We start from the raw sequence: 11,130 nt of genomic DNA, 5'->3' as shown, positions 1-11,130 counted from the left end.
AAAAATAAAATAACAAGACTACTAAGATTGAGTTTGTTGTTACAGGAATATAATCTTGACATCAGACACATCAAGAGAAAAGTTAATTTAATAGCAGACGCACTTTCCCGTGTATAACAATGTATCATTTCATGTACACTGTGTCTAATTTATATGAGTTCTGTTTAACCTCATGTATAAATAGTCTGTGGTAAAAAGAAAGCTTTATCATATAAATCTTTTCTTTATGGGAGAAGTGTTATGTATTTTTGATTTAATTATATCTGATCATATATATATATATATATATATATATATATATATATATATATATATATATATATATATATATATATATATATATATATATATATATATATATATATATATATATATATATATTAATTTAATTGTTTTTCAGTTTTAAACTTTTATTTTTCATTACATGCTATTGTAATCTAAATTTATTAACTAGAGATGATACCTTTTTCAGAAAATAGTTTGACCTTGACTGTTAGTTTAGTAAACACCATTTGTTGATCTAGATCCTGATCTTAATTCAAAATTAGTAGCAACCATGTAAATAAGTTCCATTTTTATTTAAAATCCTTGGTTGTTGTCGAGGTCATGATGGGACTACGTTTAAGATGTAAACAGTTTGTTGTTTTTTTATTCTTAGGGTAAAATGATTTGTTTTCGTCGGGCCCACACTGGGTATGCCTGATCTTTAAGAAGTGCATAACTTCGGCGAGGTTTTGGAACATGATCACGTGACCCCTTTTTGCGTTTTTGAATATGATATAACCTTTGTTTTGGAGAGCTATTCTCAGTGTTAGTTGGGTTCTCACACTGGAAGTTGTATGTTGTGCTGTTTGGAGTTATTTCAAATTACTTGGATTCAAAAGGATTAATTCTTTCTTCCCTTGAAAATACGTTTGTCATATGAAATTGTTGAACAAGGACAGCTTTTATAAAAATGTATTCATATTTTCAAATCCGGAGTGATATTTCCTGTTTCTACAAGGAACTGTAGACTTCAACATTACAGCATACGTCATCGTCTTACATCTTGGATTCTTCGTCGGGACTCGAACTTGAAACCATTAGAACATCTTGTTATTAGGACTTCAAAAAATGTGTTCTTTGATTAATTTTGGATTTGATTCTATAAAACCGTAAGTTCATATTTTTTAAAAATATTTTTACCTAATTTTTCCAGGGATATAAATTATTATTCGCAAAAGTCTAAGAACTACATTTTGTAGCGGAAACACTGTACAGGGCTGTGTAGAGTTCATTCTTTCGTCAATACACAGTTGCTTGTGGTCAATCTCAATTGCGCTGGAAATGTAAGTATGTGTACATTTTATGTGACGTAAATAAATTATGTGTATAGTATGTAAGCCGTATCTTTGAAATAACGCTCGTTGTGTAAATTTTTCATTAAATGGGAAGCCTCGTTTCCTTTTAATCAGAAATATTTATAAATCTCTCATTATATCAATTTGACAGCATACATACTATATATATATATATATATATATATATATATATATATATATATATATATATATATATATATATATGTATATATATATGTATGTATATATATATATATATATATATATATATATATATATATATATATATATATATATATATATATATATATATATAATAGTAGCTATATGTGTGTATGTGTTCGACATTACAGATCTAAGCCTTTTTGTAATTCAAATCACTTGTCTATACTACAACCCCAGTTTATCAGAATGCAAGCTGCCGGATGCGCGTTCGTGTATGTGTGTGTGTGTGTGTGTGTGAGAGAGAGAGAGAGAGAGAGAGAGAGAGAGAGAGAGAGAGAGAGAGAGTGAGTGAGTTTAGCAATTACATAGTTTCGTAACTTTGGTGCATTTTAAGTATTATTTTATGTTACTGTTGGAAACATCTGAAGCCGGACAGTTGCTCGAATCTAGAACTTCCCTAAAGTTTGAGGAGTGTTCTGTCACAAGATCGCACGCATCAGGCCCATTTCCGCTACGTATTCAAGCTGCCTTATGAAGACACGTTTTAGGTAATTTTTATACTCATACTAAATAAAAAATGTTTTATTTCCAGCTGTAATAGCTGTATAATCAATTCATTATTTAATGTATGACTAAAACACAGATTTCTAATAACTTTGCTTATAGCTAATGATCTTTAAAGATGCTATTTTGAATACATCTTCTAATGTTCAGGTACTTTGAGCCCAGTTGCAATGGTCTACTTAAGCTACGTATTCTACAGTGTATATATCTGAAAGTGTTTAATGTATTAACATTAGCATATCAATTATGTGTCCAGTACATGTTTGCAAACAAATGATGCTTGTTTTCAGGAAGTTGCTTGTGTGGACTATAGATCTAGTGAGGAGCCAGAAAGTCACTATTGCTGGAAATACTGTCCTTTACACAATTCTCTCTCGTTCATGAATAAAAAATCAAGACGTGTTATTATTTCCAATGATGAGCATTACTTGCAACCTGCCAAAAATATTGCAATAAAATAGATCTCTCAGAAACAATCTGAACAGATAATGCCTCTGATCTGATAAACAGCAAAATGCTTATTCTAATGACATTATGTTAATGAATCGATCTCTATTGCATTTAAATGCATTTAGATAACGATAGAGACTATATTTCAAGCCCTTCCGCAGTATACTACGAAGGGCTACCTTTGCATGTGAACCCTACTGAATTGCAGTATTATTATTAGGTTATGACACCATTTATATCAATATTGTTTTTGTAAGTATTACTAAAACTTTCGAGGACTGTCAATGAATTAATTTATCATGGGATTTATGTTAGTTTTCAATATATGGTCTCAATTTGCTTTTGAAATCTTCATATAAATTTGGATTCAACATTTTTGTAAAGTTCGTTTCTATTCAGTGGCAATAGTGGATCAACAATTTTCATACGCATTTTTATTAGGGTAGAAATTTGTATTACTACGTTTCATTTAAGTTCATGATTCGAAAATGTACACATAACTAAAATAGAGAAAACATTTAATCAGCCTTTGCATGTTCTTTGGACTACTTTTGAAACTAGTTCTAATGTATGGCAGACAAAGAGATGTATGACCTGATAACGTTATGTCAGTGGAACCAGCTGCATGATTTTGGCCACATATTGACTACTTAAGCTGCAAAAGATCGTAAATCATGTATAAAAAGCAAGTATCTACTTCCTGTAAGGCATGCGATAAACCAGGATAGAAAACATTCTACGGCTGAAGGAAGGTGGTTCAGTTGTTGTAGATCACTTTGCATCAAATAGGATATTCTGGCATGAGTAATGTTAGGTAATTTATTAGAGATATCGCATTCCTTCCCAGTTTCCTTTTAATTGTCATGCAATATTCCTCCCTTTTTGTACACGTTCTCGCCCATTCATTCTGTTCAAGTCCACACTGTTCTTCAAACATTGCATCCCATCATAAAAATCCAAAATTGCGTGGCATCATATTTCCATGCTTACACAAGGCCGTTCATTCCAGAGAATATGAACTATGCGATGTAAAACAGCCTCATCATCTGAGACAACAAACTTAAATCACTCTTAAATATGGAAGCTTAAATTTTAGGTTCTTTATCGATAATTTCTTTGTTTGATAATTTAATTGTATGCATTATAATTCATGTTTTATGAACTAATTACTATAGCATGGATAATATACTGGAGGAAATACAATTACCACACCTTTTGTATATCATTCAGTTATCTCCCTTTACCACATATATGACATTCCAACTTTCAGTGCTTGTTTATGAACATAAAAGATGATATGTGCATATTACATTAGCCCTCATTCTTAATGCAATTGTTAGTAAAAGTGTTTTAATAATTTCTTACAGTAAAGTTTAATAGGTTTCAAAATTGATGCAACAGTGCTTTTGTTTGGTTTGGATATTTTTGAGCCATACTTAAGTCATTTATTGTTAACTTCATATGTAGGAGAAATATGAATTGGATGTATCTATATGATTTACATGTTTCACCCTTTTATTTTAGATTGGAATGCACACTGCTTCACCTGAATTTTGGTGCTTGTAAGGGATGTTATGTTACAGGTGCCCTTGGACTATACTTGGATCCATGGGGAACTGCATCCAAATATTTGTGTAAGGTAAGGTCATCAAACGTTTTCTTCCCATTTGTCTCTATGTTGCTATTCTTTTTTAATAGCAGACCCTTTAAAATAACTTGGTTGGGTTCAGATCCGAGATCTTTAAATGATTTCATGTAATGTATCATAACTATGTTCCAGTATTTTGGTGGAGGAAGAACTGGACAAATCACTGGAAGCTATTGGCAAACATTCTCACGTGAAAACGCTGATCGAGCTGTGACAGAGAAGAGATAACAGTCATCTGTAAAAACGAGCACATTAGATCACTCAGCCATCCGCGACCCCCAATGAAAATTCTCGCTGATCGTATAATAACCAATAATATTTAATGGTTTATATATTTCTGTTCAAGGCAGCAATTTGTAATTAATTTGATTTGATCGACACTTGTTATCCTTGATTTGCCATTCTACCTAACTTCAAATGATTTTGATGTCTACTTTACCTATCCAAATTAAACTAATGAGCTATTCCAGAGCTGTGATTGACGAGTTCGTAATCTTGTTAAACAACGTCCACAGCTACCGTATTGTCAGAATACACGCTCACGACTATAATTTAAAGTCCGTTCTTGCCTGTCAGTTAATAGCCTATGCAATGATGGTTGTTAAATACCAACATTATTGTTTCGAGGCGGTATTAAACACTAACACAAAGAATACACTGTTTATTGCTACCTTTATCATTTAATAACCCAGTTGATAATTTTATACAGAATTGCCGAGTGGTGTTATTTTCCATGAGCACTATTAATGAATGTTCACTGTTTCTTAACACTCCAGGACGAGAGAGAGTCGAAGGCACACAAGGCTCAAAATTTGTGGAGATCAATTCTGAAGCAAGCGTCTTTAGAGATGATGATGACGATGATGCTGACAGACAACAAGTTGTTGCACCTGGAACAGTTTTAACCAAAGAGGACCGACCTTAAGACAGCCTTGTGGAAAGTGATGATGACTTTCAGCAGATGACACCACTAACTATCACAGATGCTGGAGAAAATGGTTTCGGAAATATATTATCGCTAGAACCTGTAGAACTTACAGAAGCACCACCAGAGAAAAAAACTGCAGAACCTTCGTTTAGTTTTGATATGATTGTAGATTTTGATCTATGATGTGATTTGTATCTCAATATGTTAGTTGCATCGCCTTACAATAAAGTTGCAGTTGTGGTATTCTCTTATGCCACTTATGTGTGGCCTGATGTTTAATGTTTTTGATAAAACTTTTGTTCTGTTCTGTTCTATATAGGTTACGTGCATAAATCGTGGTCTCTCTTATTAAGATATTATCAGATATGCTGTCACTTTTTTGTTCTGGACACCAACCTATATGCAATTTCCAATCGTTAAGGTTGATGTTAAAGCGACCGACAAATCATTTTCAGTATTGCCAAACGATGGTAAGCATGTCAGAGTTGTCCTAGCTGTGTACGAGTTATATTGACAAGATCCCAGCAAACAAAAAGCCACGTGTTTCGCAAGAAAATATCAATACACTGGAGGACGAATAGGTGCAATAGAAAACATGAATGCTAAAGCGCTTGGGAAAAAGTATATTAAGGCATGAAAATCTGAGATGTTTTCAAACTTGTATTTAACATGGTAGATTTTAACCCCAAAAAGTACTCAAAATAACGACCCAAAAAGTGCATAACTAGTATTTGTTGTTTCTCCTTCCAGTAGAACACTCTCTGATAAGCAACGTTTCTGTGTGATATTTGGTCAAAGTGGCATGAATAACGCGAGAAATTCAAAAAGATGCACAGTGACAGAGGCTTTGATTGGATAGAAATAACGTGAATACCTTATTTGAAAATCACGTTTTCATGTTAGATCCCTGACTAATAATAACATATAAACAAAATTTATGTTAAATTCATATGATAGTTATTGATAATGTTTACACTATAGAACCTGACTGTGATGATTAATCATCGTTTAATGCAAACCAAATTTGATCTAATATATGAACCAGTTTTAATAGATTAGATTTGTCACTTTTTAATGTTAAATTCATTCTTTTTTCTTGGCGATTGTCCCAATGAAATATATTCACTAGATCAAGAAATTATTTAACGAATCATAAAAAATGACAATGTATGGTAGCTCAAACATCGGTTTTAAGAGAAGTATTTTTGAAATATATTTGAGCATACCTAGTGTGATTCTCTCGTGCTCTTCCCCTATCCACAAAGTTGAGATGACAGAGAAATAATTCTTTATTTGTTGATAAATTACGCTCTCATTCGAAGGTTTCACTGAATTGCAAAATATGACGCTTCGTGTGCCTCTCCTAGACTGAATTTATTGCTGACCCCCTTAAGTCCGACCTGTTATTGACTCCCTGCATTTCATTGACCCCTTTAAGTCCATTATTTCCGGAATAAAGATATGGTGTGTTAGATTCATCTGACATTAGCTATCTTTTGTCATATTTTTTGCATTAGAATATATTTTATCGCACCGGAAAATCTATGATTGTTTGTAGCGGGGTTCGAGTTCAAACGTGGGGTGGCTTCTTTTGCTTATAATGGCCACATATCCTTTATTCAAATTAAAACGTTTAATGCTTTTCCTGGAAAAGTCTTGATTTGAACACCACTATCCCTAATATATTCTCCGCTAAATCTTATGATAGGTTCATTGCAGTCTTCACAAAATTAATTTCTGTATAATAATGCAGTATTAATGCCATTTTGAAAATCGAAAGGCTGACTCAATAATTTCATTAACTTTAATTTAATACACTTCTTACTTTTCTTCACTTATCTTTGAACTTTCTCCATACATCAACCACCACTAAATAATTAGTAATGTATGTAAACTCCTCTGTGGATCTAGCATCAATAATCAATCAGATGAATTTAACATTGAAACTTTGTTAAAATATTGCTGCCATTATCTTTGCACGGGAATGAGATCTGTAGATTTAGAAGGAATTATGTTATTGAACATGTAAACACTGATGTCTTACCAACTTTTTTATCTTAAAGACAAAATATCCACCTGTTGTGAAAAGAGACCAGCAGCTGTTTTATTTGAGGCTATGGTACTGGCTGGTTATTCTGTATCAAACAAACTTTGCGTGATTTTAGGACTGAATATCTTATGTTTATCTCACACATTCCTCTCTTTATATATATATATATATATATATATATATATATATATATATATATATATATATATATATATATATATATATATATATATATATATATATATATATATATATACATACATACACACATACACATCACCTACCTTTTAGCGTTTTGATTCCTTTAAAAGTTGAGATATTGGATATTTTAAGATCTGCTGTTAAGTTTCAAATATTTTACCATGTATATTTCAAAGGAGAGAATGGTTTTTACCATATTCTAGACAATGAACCACATATTTCCAAATGAAACAAAGAAATCAAACTTTGGATATATCTGAAAGAAAATGTGAATTATGTGACTCACAGGATACAGGAGATATATTTTACAATCTTTTTCATTATCAATATTTGTTGAGTAAAGAAAATATTATATAAGTAAGAAATATCTTGAAAATTGTAATACATACAAAATATATGATATGGAATAAAACTTCAGTCTTAACGTACAGATAAGAACATGTAACCTTAAAAAACCTATAGTTGATTTATTATATTACAGTATAAACTCAGAACAGTAATGTATGTCCTCGATATTTATCAAAATATATTTTCATGCCATTTTCTTTTCCATCCACTATACCATCGCTATCAATAATTTGCATTGTACTTAATCTTATTTGTTTCTTGTCAAACCAAATAAAAGAATTTAGTTATGTTTTATTCTGTCAGGATGTTCTATTGATCATGCATGGCAAATGTGCAACTGTTTTTTTGTGTGCAAAGGATACTATATTTATTAAGCATTCATTGTTTGAGATATGAAAGAAGGAGAGAGAAAGCGAACAGGAGAAGAAAGATAGAATTGCCCGAATCCAGAGTACCTTAAAGCTACATAAGATACGATGTTTCTTTGGAATGTATATACATTCTTGGTAGTCTGTCAAGCCGAGGAAGATACGTTGTGCGATCTCATCGACGGTGGACGCGCATGATGCTTCAGAGTCCAAATTCCGATGCACACAGGCGGTTGCAGGTGGGGCATGGGACACCGGTGGTTGGGGGAGGCTGAGACACAGATCTGTGACGTCTCTAACGAGCTGCAGCAAGACGCTGGCGGAGGTCAACCTCGAAGGTGGAACAGGCTTTTCTGGTCAGAGCTCGCCAGTCGCTTCTCTGTGAGGCAGCAAGCTCGAGCTGGTGGGGTTTTAGATCTGTCCATTCGATGTGCGTCTTAAGATTGTCTTTGTACCTCTTGCGAGGGCGGCCATGGTTTCGGTTGCCCTGGGTTAGCTTGCCAAAGAACTGCTGCTTTGGGATTCTGTTTTGATCCATGCGGATGATATGGCCAACGATGTTTCAAACTCCAATAAGAATTATTCGTCTTTGATAGTTTCGACCGCAGATATGGATGATCTTGTAAGTCGTGGAAAGCTGGCCAGATTTCCAAGGGCAGGCTATTTTTAGTCCACCTTTTCTAGGCCCCTCGCTATTCAGGGTGAGCAGCGCTGTCCTGAAAAGGTTTGCGCAGTCACCCTGGATGCTGCCGAATGTTATGCTGCCCTGAGTACAGATCAGAGCGACCACTTGTCAAAGGATCGCCTGTTTGCAGCGTTTTTACTTTAACTCCCAGTGGTCATCTCCAACTATTGCGTCGCCAGTCGCCCATCGCCGTAGGACTTTGATAGGTGCAGGTAAGGGACGATGAGTGTGATGATGATGAATGATAGGTGCACAACATAACCTGTGCGTGAAGGAGATTAAAGGGAAACAGCCTTTGCACAGAGACAGCCTCACTCTCTCGGCCTTGATAGATGGAACTCAGTGGTACGAAGATTCGTCACGGCTGGGAACTACTTCGGATGCATTGGATGGCCATGACGTCTTTAGTGCCTTGTCTCGCCCTACGCTCTCCACAAAGAGTTGAAAGATTCGCCTTTGTGGCTGTTGGATCACTCAGTTGATCTCTTCCGCCCAGTCTGTCGAAGCTGGCTTTGCATGCAAGGATAGGCAAGTTCCTAAGCCGCCGAGGGTTTGAGGCCCATCGGCTGAGCCGGCCAGCGAAGCCGTTGCGCCTGGTGTGGCGGCTGCGCATGCTACAGCTGGTTGGAGCCACAGGTGAGTGATCCAATGTACTAATGGCTGAATTTAGTTCAATAACTTTCGTCTCTAAAAGTTCACAGCCTTCAAACTGTATGAAAGAATCGGTTAGTTTCCTTCCTGTTAATGTTCACAAAACTGGTAACGGTTTCAATGATCACAAATGTGGTCCTATGCTCATGTACAGGCAGTTTTGATATATAAAGTTTATTCATTATATGCATATGCACAGAATCGTAGAAACATGAAACAATATCACTTTTAAATTTGATAAATCCTCTATCTGATCGTAATGTTTCTGTCACAATAAACATGTTGCTATTTGAGCAATTGAAATTGATTGTATCGAGGCCATACCAATTAGTAATGTGTCAATTAACTATTTAAAACGATAGCTTGGAGACATGTGTAGATTTTTTAAATTCAATGATGGAAACACGAGCACCAGAAATCGGTATAATGCTTTGTCGCTTTGTTCAATAAACATGTTGCAGTCAATAGCACGCATTCAAATTATCAAGGCAGCTTAACAGTTCCCTTGTAATACAGGTTGAAAGGCATTGCGTTTTTGCGTGGGTATTTTCACGAATAAGGTAATTGATCCTTCTCGGAAACAGCTTGCATCAACTTCAAGTGCATACCAAATGCATATCTGAATAAATCCTGACCACCTTTAAGTACGGAACAAAGGATTAATTATTATCAGTTAAGGAATATGGTATGATTGTACTCATATTTACCTAAACATTTGCTACGTGATATGCAGCAGATTATATTCATTCTCATCTTATTTCAAGCAGACTATATATATATATATATATATATATATATATATATATATATATATATATATATATATATATACATATGCGATCTGTTCTTTAGATGTTTTTGCACAGTCATTTATGCCACTCGAATATCTCGACTGTTTGTTATACATCTGATTATTCTTTCTTTCTTTCACTTGCAGTTAACAGTGAATATCGAGTCATTTGTGAACATTGAAAACTTGATAGATCCTATTTTCAGATTTATACAGATCCGTCAGTGGAATTCAAATAAACGGTTATTGTATAGAGTACATGTTAATAACATTTTATAAAGATTTTAGCAAAAGGTATTTACAATGCGTTTTCTCTGAAAAATAAGAAAAATGAAATCGTCTGTCCAATTTTTATATATCCTCAACATTATAGTTTCATATATCTGTGAACTTGCTCCATGCATCAGTAAGAACCAGCAAATTAGTAATGTCTGTAAATTCATTTTTCCAACTAATACACGCAATGTTCTGAGTCCTATAGGACATATATATTGGTGTATATGGTGTCATGTCTAGGGGCTTAACCTTAAGTAGCTGCACCACGTAAAACCTAACGAGCATTCAAGTTTTTTCAAAATATATTTTGCTTTTAAAAATAAAATCAATATGAAAGAATTAAAATAACTTTCAATGTTTGAATTCCTAAATGTCGTCCTAATATTGTTCTATCAATTTCTTACTAATTCGGAAAATGTTTCAAGGTATTCCGAATGTTGGTTCTAAAGTGTTTATATTTTACCGTGATAACAGAACTGAATTTTAACACATTTATAAATCCAAATGTTGTTTACTTCAATGAAATTGCGTGCACGTAGAATATCACTGAAGTCCTGGAAATATTCCAATAATCCAATGGAATTAGTTAAATATTCCAATCCTTCAATAAACTCACACAATCCTCAAAATTCTGAATGTTTAAATTAATGATTATCCACTCTGCTA

General features: G+C 33.8%; 1 long non-coding RNA gene across 1 annotated transcript; it reads left to right on the top strand.

Annotated features, from left to right (window-relative positions):
• Positions 1–1,884: 1,884 nt before the first annotated feature.
• Positions 1,885–7,265, top strand: LOC149799570 (uncharacterized). Its single transcript, XR_016420913.1, has 3 exons — positions 1,885–2,053; positions 4,044–4,158; positions 4,944–7,265. It is a non-coding gene; the product is annotated as an uncharacterized LOC149799570 (long non-coding RNA).
• The last annotated feature ends 3,865 nt before the right edge of the window (positions 7,266–11,130 follow it).

The sequence above is a fragment of the Sinohyriopsis cumingii genome, chromosome 5 (genome assembly GCF_028554795.1).
Source record: "Sinohyriopsis cumingii isolate HCF-2022 chromosome 5, ASM2855479v2, whole genome shotgun sequence".
Taxonomy (NCBI): Eukaryota; Metazoa; Mollusca; class Bivalvia; order Unionida; family Unionidae; genus Sinohyriopsis; species Sinohyriopsis cumingii.
The sequence above is the reverse complement of the archived record's forward strand: the minus strand, read 5'-3'. Positions and strand labels throughout refer to the sequence as shown.